The 14,066-nt window shown below is 35.0% G+C and overlaps 1 protein-coding gene across 5 annotated transcripts in view; it reads left to right on the forward strand.

Moving 5' to 3' along the window:
- The first annotated feature begins 170 nt into the window (after window positions 1-170).
- LOC108148264 (histone-lysine N-methyltransferase, H3 lysine-79 specific) overlaps window positions 171-14,066 on the forward strand; it is a 43,053-nt gene continuing 29,157 nt past the window's right edge. For 2 of the 5 annotated variants that reach the window (XR_001774550.2, XM_017275210.2), the window contains exons 1-2: window positions 171-367; window positions 735-1,034. The gene's annotated coding sequence lies outside the window, so the exon portion shown is untranslated. Of the gene's footprint in view, window positions 1,035-14,066 lie in introns of all 5 variants that reach the window. The other 3 variants (XM_017275212.2, XM_017275213.2, XM_017275211.2) reach the window with 3 other exon arrangements.

A 14,066-nucleotide genomic window follows, 5' to 3' on the forward strand; every position in this document is an offset into this window, starting at 1 on the left:
CATTTACGCTTTTTCCCATCATACTATTGATAGTTAATTATTTCGTATTGCTATAAATTAATCGAATATTCGATACTATCAAGGCGTTAGGTGATTTGCGCCTCCCGTTAGGGATTCTCCGTTTCCCTTATTGTCATCTTCCTTTTGTGTTTTTGTTTCACTCACTCGCTGAAACATAACGGACGTGTCGTTGCGTCGCGCGCGTGTGTGTGTGTGTCTGTGTGTACTGAAACATTTTGGGGTCGCAGCCAATCGGTGAAAAAATTTTTAATTATACAATACTCGTGTTTGTTCTCGCAGCAAATCGAAGTAAGCACATTGTGCGATTTAGCTGCACAGAAAATATATAATAAGTAAGCTGAATTACGTGAGTAAATTGTGTGTGTGTCAGAGCGAGGCGGCAAATCAGTGCGGCGTTAAAGAGCAGCAAAATATAAATTGCTTCTGTGTGTACGTGCCTCTGTGTAGTGTGCATGTGTGCTAAAACAAATGCCTAAATTGCAACAAAAGAAAATTGTATGAAATATACGAAGCGAATAGCAGAGCGAAAGCGATAAAAAAAAGAGGCTGCTGCTTAAAGAGGAAGAAGAAAAAGCAGCAGCAGCAGCCGCCGCGAGTTTTTTTCGCGCGTGTGTTAGTGTGCATACAAATGTATATGAAAAATACCGAATAAGAAGAAGCAAGTAATAAAAAAGTGAGAAAAGTAATCTTATATATTTCCATATTTCTTGCAGCGCTTGACAACGAAAATAATATATGTATAGCAAAAGCAAATACAACAGAGGTTAATTCTAGTGCTTAATAATCAGTGAACTGCGGTTTCAAACGCCTTAGTCTTCCCCTTCGTTGCATTTTCTTAACCGGAATGCCACCAACATCAAATAACCAACATCCACAACAACAACAACAACGAATGGAATAAAATAAAAAAACCAAGGCGTCGGCTAACTGCTTATCTATCAATTGACGAAGCACGAGGAAAGCGAAGAAGCGAGAGACGAAGAAGAAGTGACAAAGCGCTGAGTGCGCGAAATGTAAGTATTCTTATAAAACGAAACATAAATACAAAATAAGTATTAAAACCAGGAAATATCGCCATTAAATTCAGCTGACAATAGGGAAATTTGCAATTTAAACTTTCAAAGTAGGTCGAGAAAGTGTGTTCACTGGCTGTGTTTATTTTCCGCGCCGTTCATAATATCGGAAGTTAACAGACCTTCAGAAAAGTCTAACTTATTAATTTATCGGTTTCCCATGTGCCAGAATTCTGTGGAATCTGGGGCAGTTTAATGATAGTTGCGAGTGGGAAATACAGGCGTTCGTATCATGGGTTTGAAATTTGAAGGGGAAAAGTCATGGATATTTCAAATGCACCCGAGTTAATGTATTTAAAAATCATAAAAACAAAGAGAGTTTCAAAAATTGTTTCAGTTTCTCAACAAGCTTAAAAAAATATTTATAAAATCTACCCACGGGTACTTTTTATGGAACTAAAATTAAAAATTTTCTAATACAATGTGAATAAACAACCTGTCTGTATTTATAAGAGAATTTACGAATTGGATTTAATAATTTGTTCATATTGTTTTATATTTTTATTAGATATCTTTCCTAATTTCTCTAATAGTGTTCTTAATTTGATTTTTAATTAAAAGCTAATTTGTCAATTTGTTCGGTATTACGAGGTGATGATTGCTGATTTTCTATCAAAATTTGGACATTTATATTTGATTTCTGTTATTTTTCTAGATATAAACTGACCATTAAAAGTTATTCATGCTTGTCAGCTTCAGTCTTAAAAAAATAAATAAAAATACCCAATGCCGAGTTAGAGAAGCTTTTTCTTGTTGATTACATGAAAAAGACCCGAAAACCAAAAACCAATTATGGCAAACTAGATGGACTGGCTATAGAGAGAGGGCCGTGAAAGGGGGTCTGGTAACATGCGTGCTATTTGGCCACTTCGACTTTGGCCATTTAGCCATTTATCCTGGCCACAAGTTTTCTGTCAATTAAAAGTTGCGATAGTTTCGTTTGTCTTGTGCTGTCCTGTCCGTCTTTATTTTTTTTTGCGTAGGCATAAAGCGACCAAACATAAAATAGACAACAGAATGATTCGGAAATAGGAAATGTATAAAAAAGTAAATAAAAATTAAAATCATCATTAAAATATAGATATGCCAAACATTACAGTGAACTTAGTTCACCGTATCTGTCGTTTACTGTACATCGACTATTTTTGTTTTGATCGCGGCTGCTGCTGTGGATGCATACATCCAGTCACAAGTAAAAAGAAAAAAATAAAAAAAAAACAGACAGCTTTTGCTTCCCACTTTATCTCCATGGGTTGTTGTTGTTGTTTTTGCATTTCGTTGTTGCCATTGCACTCTATTCCGCCTACTGCTTCTTCTTTTTCTAGCCCGCTTCTTGATTTTTCTCTTTCTCGGAGTAACTTTTGATGCCTGTTATGTGTACCACATGTGTGTCTGTAAAAAAGAGATACCGTTGCCAGTCAGGCAGCAAATGTTTATTTGTATTAGTAACGATTTTTTTGTTTGGGTGCTTTTCTTGTGTCCCTGCTCTTCTCGTATCTTCTGCTTCTCTTCCTGGTTGAGTCTTCTCTTTTACAGATTACAACGTTCCGTTTTGGCGCTGTTTCACAATCACAGAAAGACGAATATGAAACTAAATATAAACTTTTTGTAAAATAAAGGTAGCTTAAATAATATCGTACATATACTCTAAAAAACTTGTAATTTTATTTTTTAATTGGAAAAGTTAGTTTATTTATAATATAAGGGTTAAAAAAACTTAAATAAAACAAAAAATGATTTGCGATTTTTTTTATTTAAATTTATTTAAAAAAAATGAAGAGTGAAAACTGAATTTAAAACAAATTTTTGATCAGAAGCAACAGTACGCATGGATGTTAAACTTTGAAGCTAATGCGGAGACCCTTAAACGCATTCTAAACGCATGCTTTAAGCGGATTAGAGGAAAACCTTTAAATGTTCTTACAAATTTTTGACCAACCTAATGTACTTGTATGTTAAATATAGCTCCTTTCGTATTAAAACAAGTAAATTGGCTCCCAAAAGATGATTAACCTTGCTCGGTTGTATATTTCTTTGTATGTATATACATACATATGTATATATGAACAATTTCGACAGCCTGCATCGGGGCATCCACTTACACTCTTGGAACTTGACTGTGTATCTATGTGAGCCAGAAATAGTTGCATTTTGGAGGTCTGCACTTTCATGGCGGAAACTCAAAAGCGAAACAATGCCATAAATACAACAAACACACAAACAGAGGCACTAAAACTAAAATAGATAACTGAACGCGGAAAAGAACAAGGGAAAACTTTTACAGAATGCAAATGCAGGGGAATTTTGGGTATAAAGTCCAGGAGATTGTGTAAGGGTGGCGGGATTGTGGTAAATGGCCTGCTGTAAAATGTTGTTGACTGTTTAGAATTTAAACTTAAATATAGATCAAAAAGTTCGAACGCAGCTGCCGGAAAATCACAAAAATACATACATATAAAGAAAATCAGAAATGTAAGATATTTTAATAAATGATTCAAGCAAAAAAATAAGATACAATCTTTTTATTTTACATCTTTCGTATGCACGTCGTGAGCTTCGATTTTTGTTCGTTCCCATCTCTTTTCTTGTCTATATCTGCCCCTTTTTATGTGTGAGCTTAGTGTTTTTTGGCAGTTGAATGAACTCAAGCATTTATTAAAAAAAAAAAAACGAAACAAAAACAAAAACTAAATAAAAGCTATCACACACAATAACAAACATAAGGAGCGTACAAAATAACAGAAGAGCTACAGAAGCGGTCAAGATAATAGTTTACTTTTGTTGCTTATATAAGCAAATTTAAAGACCACGCTTTTAATGTTTGTTTAAAACTAAGCTATTTTACATAATGGTAATAATATTTAAATTACCATAATTAGAATAATATTTTTAGCTTTTTCAAACTAAGAGATTCAGTCCGAATACCAGGAGATATTTCTGGCTCTAGGGGCTTTCAACCGAAGTTTCACAACTTTTTGTAAGACAACAGCTAATTCAGCCAAAAGGATTCCAAATTACAAAATAAAAAATTAAAACAGTTGACAATTACCAAATTACAGATTAAAAATAAAATATTTGTATATATAAAGTAATTTGTTAAAAAATTGTCGTTGTTGCCTTACAAAACGTAAAGCAGTTAATTATATTTGTATGCTGACTATTAATATGACCACAGCTGTAAATAGATAGTGAGAGGAAGCAGTGCAGATAAAGAGGGAATGAGAGTGAGACAAAGACAATAAGAGCAAGATGGAAAGACCTCACCAGTCAAACCACAAAAAGTAATTTTGTGTTGGAGGAGCTAGAAAAAAGAGATAAAAACAAAAAAACACTGCGTGTGCAGGCCTTTCAATATGTGGCGGCATGTGCGGAGGAAAGAAGGAAAACGAGGAGGAATAGAGGAAAGGGGTGGATGAATTGGGGCCCACAGCCAGACAGTAAATGAAGTTTACGTGGAGTTGTTGGCCGGCAATGTTTGTTGCCTTTATTGGTTTTCCTTTGCTTCTCTCTTTTTCTGTTGTTTTGTGCAGCTTTATATTTTATTTTCATTGTTCAGACACACTGGATATGCAACTTTGTATGGGACATTAGATACAGAGAATTGGTATTGGAAATAGATGAAAATAGAAAATAGTTTAAGTTCAGTGTGGTATTTGGAATGAGAGCTTTTAATTCATGCGTTAAAAGTGCTACTTTCAAATCACAATAGAAAAGTTATGGAAAAAATTATTAATTAATCTAAATGTTCAGTAAAATTTTTTACTGTTTTAAATTTAAGGCTTAAATAAAATACACAACGTTTTAAAATTTTCCTCTACTTTTAGAGGATCTTACATACATATATTGTTCAAAAATGTTTTAAATTAAAAACAATTTATCTTATTAAACAAAGTAATATTTTTTAATCAACTGATACTTTTTTATTTTAAAACACAATTTTTAAAAATAATTTTTCATTTAGATATTTTTAATTAGTTTTAACTTTTGATTCGAAATATTTTGTTTCACTCAAAGACCTCGTTGTGCGCTGTTGCCAACTTTCAGTTTCTGTGTGTGCTTAAATGCCTAACGCATTTTCACTCTCTTTTCAAGTGGGTTTTGAGTGGATGTGGGTGGATTTTTTCAGATTTTTTTTAGATATATTGTGGTTAAAGGGTTTTTTAAGGCTCTTCGAATGTTCTTGGTAATGTAATTTCATCGGTCTCACATTGACGTATTCATTAAACCAGCTTAAATAAATGCTATGAGTTGAGATCGTTTTTCGTTTTCTTCATTCCTATTTATCAAATTTTTTGTGCTGATTTGTTGTTTAATGTGCTTTACTAAAAATCAAATTAACCAGGGACTCACAGATATATATTTTCATATATACCTACAAACACCGACCATTTTGGGTCGTTGGCAATATTTGATAGCTTACTTTTCAGAACGCATGACGCTCGCGTTTTTCGTGCTGTTCCAGTTTAAGCTTTAAGTTCTCTTTGGCACATAAATCAATAAATGCTTGCTTAATTCTTTTTCCTTTTTCTCGCTCCCTCGGCCACACCTTTTGCTTTTGCAGGATTCAAACTGCTTTGTGTTTTATGTATTTGTTGCTTTGCTCTAGTTTTTCTGCTGCCTGATTTTTCTCTGTGGCAGCTGCTGCCAGAGAAAAGCCAAAACAGCAAAACATGTGTTTGAAAGCGAAGCCAAGACAAACTGGCGTCGCCTGTCAGAGTAAATAATTCTAGCAAAAAGCGAAAAAAAATATATAAGCTCCCGGTCCGACAGGGTTAAAAAAGAAAAATTGTGTTGGGAGCACGAGAAACTAATAAAATGGCTTTTGGAGCTGTCTGCCAAAAAAGGTTTACTTATGTGTGCTCTATACTAAAAGTTTTCAGATTACTATATCAGATAGGAATTTTAATTCAAGTTATGTGCAGGCTTTCTTGTAAAGAATATTAATAAGGCTACCGATTTTGACCCTCATTTAAATAATTTTTTAGTATTTAGTTTTGTTAAAAAAAAAATTTTGCTGCGCCTCCTTGACCTGTTTTGTTTACTTAGTTAAAATTAAACAAATTCCAAGTTCTCGCCCGGCTTCAAGAAATATGTTTCGAACTAAGGCTTAAAAGTGAAGATAATGTTTTAAGAGTGTATTCGGCGTTTTTGACTAAATATATAGAAAATAATTTTATTGAAAATCCAAATACATTAGGTTTATTTTTAGCCCTTTAAATTAAACATTGTTTTTTATGTTCGTACTTTAAATGTAATCAGAGTATATAAAAGCCACCTTTACTTCAAAAATAAAATATTTTTGGCAGAACATTGTAGTTTTGCCCTCTTTTTTGTTCCTTCTTACTTTTCTGTCATTTTGATGATGAAAACACGCACGTAAAGCACTGAACCGAACCCGAAAGACAAAATAGAATATAACTTCCTCTCCTTGCCACACGAACGGGATTAGAAAATGGCGGGGGCTCCTTGGGTTTCCATTTGAAATTGTAATCCTTGATCGCATGGCGTGATTGACTGATTTATCAAGGATTTTGGCAGGTTACTCCTTGTTAGAACAGACTGTTGGCCATTTCTTTATTTTGGGCTTTAGTTTGTTTTATTAATTACGGTAAGTAAGACATAAACGGCAAATGAGCAAAGTCCTGCCGATTAATTTTGTTTTTCATAAAGACCATTTTTATGGAAATTTCCGTTTTGCTAAATAAAACATTTCAATCTTGAGTTCAATATTTTCTTTTGATTTAATTAATATAAGCACTTTTAATCTAGCTTTAGGTGATTCCGATAAAATTCTTCGTATAATGGTAAATTATTCCACCAAAAGTTGACAGTTCCGTTTTCATTGGGTTTACAGATAAATACACAAGTCTTAGTGTATTTACACAGTAAAATCAAGCCAAATTTTGGGTTTGGTGTAAAATGAGATAGATAATGAATCCATAGAACAACTTTTTTAGGTATGGCATAAAATTACATTATTTCTTTCATTCAAGCCTGTGTGGCGCGATGAGAAGTCAAGATATGTAAAAGTTTCTGGCAGATAAGCGGATATTGCCTCTTCATTTTCTACGGTGGAAACTAAGTTTTGTAGTCTTTGGTGCGTGCAACAGTAGTTTAGTTGTGGACAAAATAATAGCACTCAATTTTTAATGTATGTTTTTCTATGTATACATATTTGTATTTGAAAAGCTTATTTTAAAATATACAAATTAAAACATCCAGTAATTAAATAATAGATTTTTACGCGGAAGGGGAGGATAGTAAAATATCGGCTTTACAAAAGTTTTGATTTATTAACTAATTATTTTTATTTTATTTACAGTGAATACTACTAAGTATTTTTTTGGAGTAACTTAAATTGACTTTAATGTAGGCATCAAATTATACAGAAAGAATATTACATTTTTCAAATGTTATAAAATGATCGAAATTAAGCCATTTCGATTTGGAGTTGCTATTTTTCTTAACGCAAACATACATGTTTTGTATCTTTGAGATACTGTGACATGCTGCGGATAGATAGATGGACTTACTTAGCCGCTGTCGTTATGCTAAAATGCCATAAACATAAACAAGGCACACACATATGTACGCTCTCATCTCTATTCCCTGATCCCCCCCTCTGCCCCTCAGGACCAATTTCCTCTTACATGGCAACAGAGAAAATCGATAACAATTTACGTAGCGTTGTGTATATATACACAGGCATATAACTTATGTATTATGTATTCGCTGTACATGCGCAAAATTCCACAGCCAACACACATACACACACTAACTGCAACTTTTTCTCGTAGACAAAACAAAACAAAAAGCAACGAACAAAAGCTGGAAATCCAACACACCACCTACTTTACCACCCCAAAAGGCCCACTCAAATGCCACCCACACTTTTACCACCCCCTACTTTTGCTTCTCCTCTTTATAGCCCTCTTTGCCCTACCTCTCTCATTCAACGCTGTCATTATTTTCATTTTCAACTTTTTCTTGTGCCATCTAAGGCGGCCAAAACCCCCATTCTCATACCCACCATGCGACCTCATTCACACAGTGAAAAGCTCAGCACACTTTTCTCAACCCACCCGACGCTCCGAGAATCCCTTTTCCTCCCCTTTTCCCCCCAAAGCCGCAGCTGGCAACGCACATTTTGATAACATTTTTGATAAAAATAATGCGGCAACAACGCCCCAAGCTCAACTTTCCGCCGGAGCGGGGTGGCACTGTCTGCTGAGGGGTAAAAGAGGGGCCTTGGAGGGGTGGGGGTGGGGGAAACGTGCCAGGTCAGTGGGTGGCGGTTGGGTGGGCTGGCATCTTGTCTGCAGCTGTAGCTGTGCGTTTGTGTTTGTGTAACTAGTTTTTGCGCCCATTTTTACTTTGGCATTCTTGACGCTGCGCTGTTGCCGATCTTCTCAAACAGAAAGAAATATTACAGTTCACAAATATTGTACATTTATTTAAGAACAAAATGTATTACAAGATTTTATAATTTAACTAAATACTAACTAAATTTTGTAAATAACTAGAAAAGAATTCCTATTCAAAAATTCGCGATAAAAACATTGATTTTTTGGAAACATTTTAAAGCGTACATCTCGTATTCAAATTGTTTTTTTAATATCACCATGCAAAATAAATGATCAAGAAAGATCCTGATGTCTTTACTTTTTATTTAAAAAAGTGCGCTAAATTTATATAGTTTTTTTTTCAAATAAACATTTGTTTTTCTTAAAGCGTTTCCTATTTTATTCTCGTTAACTAAAAGAACGTAAACTTCAAGTCAAATCAAACTTCTATAAACAACAAATATTTTTGTTAGTGCACCAGCCTAAAGCTGCAAAGGCTTTTCGTATAAGCCATTTTGCTCTCGTTCACTTTGATGCCGATAATTTAATTCATTGAATATGAAGATAGATTGCTATGCCTTTCTTATTCTTGATGACAAGCGTTATTTTTAATTTAAATTACTTTAACTTTGTGAAGTCTTAGTTATTTTATATTTGAATACTCTTGACTACTTTAATGGCTAATTATTCCTAGGGAGAGCTTGACGAAAGTTCAGCTTACAAATTGTTGTTTCAGCTTCCTTAATCTTACGTCAGTTAAGATATTAAATCCCCAAGTCAAATTCTCGAAACTTTTCGGAAAGCTTTAAGTGTTTTGAGATAATTTGTGACGATAACAGCGCCAAAAAAAGGAAACAGGATCAAATACGAGCAAGATTGTGGACAGGTTCTAATGGCCAATTATATGGCCCAAAATCTGATAGCTTATCCATGAAAATGAAACAGTGAACTCTTGGGCTTCAGAAGATAAGGTCTATTGGTTTTGAGTTTTGTTACGAACAATGTTTCATTATTTATGTTTATATAATTTGTTCTTAAAATTATATTATTGCAAAAGTTAACATGTACATACATATGTACTACACATTCGCGTAGACCAAGATTTTAAGGAACATTTAAGGTTAAAATAAAATTTTTGGTTTTCGAACACATCTTTTGTGCACCAAAAACTTTTATATTAAAGGATTACAGTTCGGTTGATTTTTTTGGTGGTCCACCCTAATGTATATGTATGAATTTTTTCAAGATTAACAGTTTAAATTTGCGTGGAATTGGTTTTTATATTGATCAATTAAATAAGGTGAGAGTTTACAGCCAACCTTTTGCATTGAAAAAGTTGAGAGCTAGAAACATATTTTTTGTTTGTACTACATAAGGTTCTTAAATTTGTTGTCGTTTAAACCTACAGTTGTAACGACAGAACGACAAAAAATGATTTTCCGCACCCTAAAGTGTATCCCATTACCAATAACAACAAGGGCCAACTGGAAGCCAATCCCAAAGGCATCACCAGCCCCTCTCTCCATAAATTTGACGTTTCACATTAATTTAATACGAAAACAGCAAAAAAGTTTTCCTCCAACGAAATGGGAATGAAGAAAATTCGTCTTAACGTCCTTGCCAAAAACTTGGGGCAAATTTAAATGTAGACGCCATTTTCTATTAGTCCACACATTAAATTTGATGGCGCGCCTTATACCAAAAAACAATATCCTGCCAGGACAGCCACACCCACAGCAGCACCCTCTTATCCGCTCCCAAAAAAAGTTTTGTGAGGCGAAAATAAAAGCAAGCGAAACAGAAGCCGCTTCTTCTTGCCTCTCGAGCTGCTCCTATTCTGCCATCTTCTTCCATTTTGCCATTTTCGTCCTTTCTGCCTCTGACAGCGCCCAAAAGGCAGCACTAAGACAGAGACGGAGAAAGCGAAATGGAGAGTAAGGTTTGCTTCCACACTGCACAGATTTGGCCAAAACAATAGGTCTTAAGAATGTCGGAGCAAACCAACATTCTTTTTAGACCTCACTCACCAATTCGTTAATGATTAATTGAAATTGAAATTTAATTTTATTAAAAAAAAATATTTAGTTTTAGATTAAATGGTATTAAAAACTTAAATAATACAATGTTTGGTCTGTAATTAATCAAAGAGAATAAAAACCTTTAAATATTTTGTACTCATCAAAAACTTTACTTTCTAATACGCAAACGAAGCCCATTTTACTAGGCTGCCTTGTAAATTCAAAATAAATCCTAGTTAAGTGCTTAAATTTTAGAATCTTGACCCCAACTGTTAAAAGCAAAAGATCCCACCCAATACCCCAAAGGACTCTACTTTTTTAGCTGCTGCTCTGCAATTTGAAATATTTTGCCAGGCACCGCCCAAAAAAAGTTTCTTAGGGATTTAAGGGAGGTGGCGATAAGGGGGATGAAGGTGGTGGACGTTGTGGGAGTAACTCCACAGAATGATTATTTTTCATGCTTTCTCATTTCGTTTTACTGCCGTCGTTGCTCACACACAAACACACTTGCGCAGTCGGAAACTTTCACAATAATGCTGCCTTGGGGGTTGCTGGCACTGCTTCTGTCGCTGCCGGCAGAATAAACCCCACCCAAAAAATACACCCACCCACCCACAAGAGGCAGAAGAAGAACAGCAGCAGCCTCACGTGCGCTGCTTTCGAAAGCAGCGACGTCGACCGCGGCATCAGCATTGTCTGCCCTTGATTTTATCGATTTTTGCTTGCCCCGCCTGCCGCCCCTTGGCCTTTTTCGGCTGCTGGCAGCGACGTCAGAGCCAATCCAAAATTTGTGCTGCCCATTGTGAATTACTAAATAAATCCAGGCGGTACAATTCCTTCATGGGAATTGTAAAATATAAATTTTTGTTATATTTTTGCATATTGCATGTTTTTTAAACATTTAAATTTTAATAATGTAAGAAACGGCCAATTGTATATTTTAAATTCCACGTTTAATATCGTTCTAGAAAAGTTGTTTTAAAATACATACTACATGGTTACATGGTTAAAGCCACAATAATACGAATAACCAATAATTTTCTATAAAGCTTTAATGTTTATCCAGAAAAATTCTTAGGAACAACAATAAAATCGGAAATCTCTTAATATTATTCCGCTTAAATTAACACTTTTGATTAGTTCATATCGTTTCCATCGTTCTTGTATTTTTTATTCCTTTTTTATTTGGTTTGTCCCATGGTGTTAACTTTTGATGTGATATTAAAGTAACTGTTTCGTTTATACCCCTTTGAATATGAAGATTATAACAAGGCACTCACTTATTTCGCTATTAGAATTTCCCTAAACGGTCATCAATATTAAGAGTCTTTTGACTTTTTAAAATGGCCAGATTTGACTGGAAGATAGCTAAATATGCAACACATCTCTCTGTCTATCCCTCATTCCCTTATTCGTTGGCTCTCACACCTAAAAACGGAACACACACACACAAGCTAAGCTTTTTGTGAGTGTGCTTGTGTATTCCCCGGCCGGCTCTTTCTCTCAGTCTCCCTCCCCTTTTCTCTCCCTCTCTGTTTTGTATATTATGTGCTTGGCTTGTATTTTATGTGCTGACTGCCGCCTGTTTCGTTATTTATGGCATTTAACCCCACACGAGCAACGAACCACCCACCGCCCAACCACCCACTAACCCACCCATCCACTCACTGAAATTGCTTTATTCAACCCGATACAGACACATTTGTGTGTCTGTGTGTGTGTGTAAATACACACAGAAATGTGTGTGAGTGCGCTTTAATCTTTTGCCGGCAAATATTTTGCAGCATTTAAATTCGTGGCCTTATATCGACCATTTTTGGTGCATTTAAGTTTTCAATTTTTTCTGTTTAAGTGACCAACGCCCTCGTTTCCTTTCCTTTCCTCTCGCTCTCGTTGTCGCATTTCTTTCGTCCCACTCTATCCTCTCTGAATGCAAAATGTTGTCCGAGGTCCGGTCCAAATGGCTTTTGCAATTAATTTTAAAATGCTTTTGCTAGTTTTATTTTGGTTTAGGTGTATATCTGTGTGCAAGTGCATTGTGTGTGTGCGTTTTTGAGCGGTCAATTTAATTTTTACTTATTGTGTGTTAAAGTAAGGCAATCAATTGGGAAATAGTTGAAGAGGAACAAAGAGCAAAATTTCAATGTAACTCAAGTGTACTTAAATGTTCAATTTGAAAGTATATTTAACTATATATTGGGAGAAGAATATATGTTTATTATTATGTTATTGTTATTAAAACGGATTAGTAATTAAAGATAAAGTTTCGATTTGATTTTGATTTGGTTCCATTTTTGATTTTGAAGTTTATCAAAAACACCTTTTGACGAGCTAACAATAATGTAACGAAAAAAATGATCTTATATTTAATGTGGTCACAATTATTATTTATTCATTGATTTTTCGAAAAATTGCCTAAACATTAGGAAAATTGCCTTAAATTTAAGCCTTTCATACAAAATTTAGGAAGACATTTCCTAAAAAGACTCACAGACGTCCACAGTGATCCTTTCCTTAAAATTCTAGACATAAGAATATGCTTCTCCACTTTTAACATTAAATGCTTATTAGAATGTAAGGTAGAAAATGATTTTAGCTTCAGACATACCAAAATGTTTCATTATTTTCTTAAGTGCCCATCAAAACAAAAACAATTCGAAAATCCCAGTCCAGACCAATAATTTCTGAGCTGTCTCTCGTTTCTGGTTTGATTATCAGATCGCACCTTTTTACCCTCATGTACAGAGTGTGTTGCCCCCTGTTTAGATCAGCATAAAACAAAGGCTCACAATGAAAACTGTCTACTGAACACGCCCATTTTCGGCAAAAGGCTATTAACACCATTAAACGGTAAAGCCGGTAAAGACGGGAAAACGAGCGCTCAGGGGTCTTTGGACAGACAGAGTTCTATAAGTTGGGTGTGGTTCAGGTTTTTTATATTACCTTCTCTCAAAACAAAACTCAGCAAGCTGAGTGTAATAAAATGCGAGTCGCGTGCTCGGGCATCATAAATATAAGACTCGCAGGAAGACGCAACTTAACCCTTCATAAAAACCGCCCCTGACCTCCCATTCTCTCCCTATAAAATTCCAAGGTAAAGTTCTTAAAGTGCAAAGCACTTGAAGTGAAATGTAAACATGACAAACATGTCCTTAAACTTTTTGCACACACTTTTCGCTACCCTTCTCTTTCGGTTTCTTATTTCCTGTCTTACTCTTAGCTCAACCCAACTCAGCTGAACTCATTCATTTCATTCGACTCGACGTCGCGACTTTGCCGTTGACAAGCCCTTTTTTACGCTCTTGCACTTTTATTTATGCGATAAAAATAAAGCGATAATAAATGTGGCGGGACACAAACGAAAAGTTATTGCACTCTTCCCGTCTCACTTGCTGATGATGTTGCCATCTCTTTCTTTTGCAGCAACAGCTGTTTGGCTTAAGAAAGTTACTGCAGCAAAAGTTCAATTGCCTTGCAAACCCCCTGCACTGCACCCCTGTAAAACCCGTTCCACTCCGCCACTGCAATGCATTTGCATTATTTATTAGCTGTGACTGTGCTTCGCTTCCATTTTGCATGTGTTGCGTAATATCCGCTGAGCAACTCTGTGA

The sequence above is a fragment of the Drosophila elegans genome, unplaced genomic scaffold, assembly GCF_018152505.1.
Source record: "Drosophila elegans isolate 14027-0461.03 unplaced genomic scaffold, ASM1815250v1 contig_476, whole genome shotgun sequence".
NCBI classification, from domain to species: Eukaryota; Metazoa; Arthropoda; class Insecta; order Diptera; family Drosophilidae; genus Drosophila; species Drosophila elegans.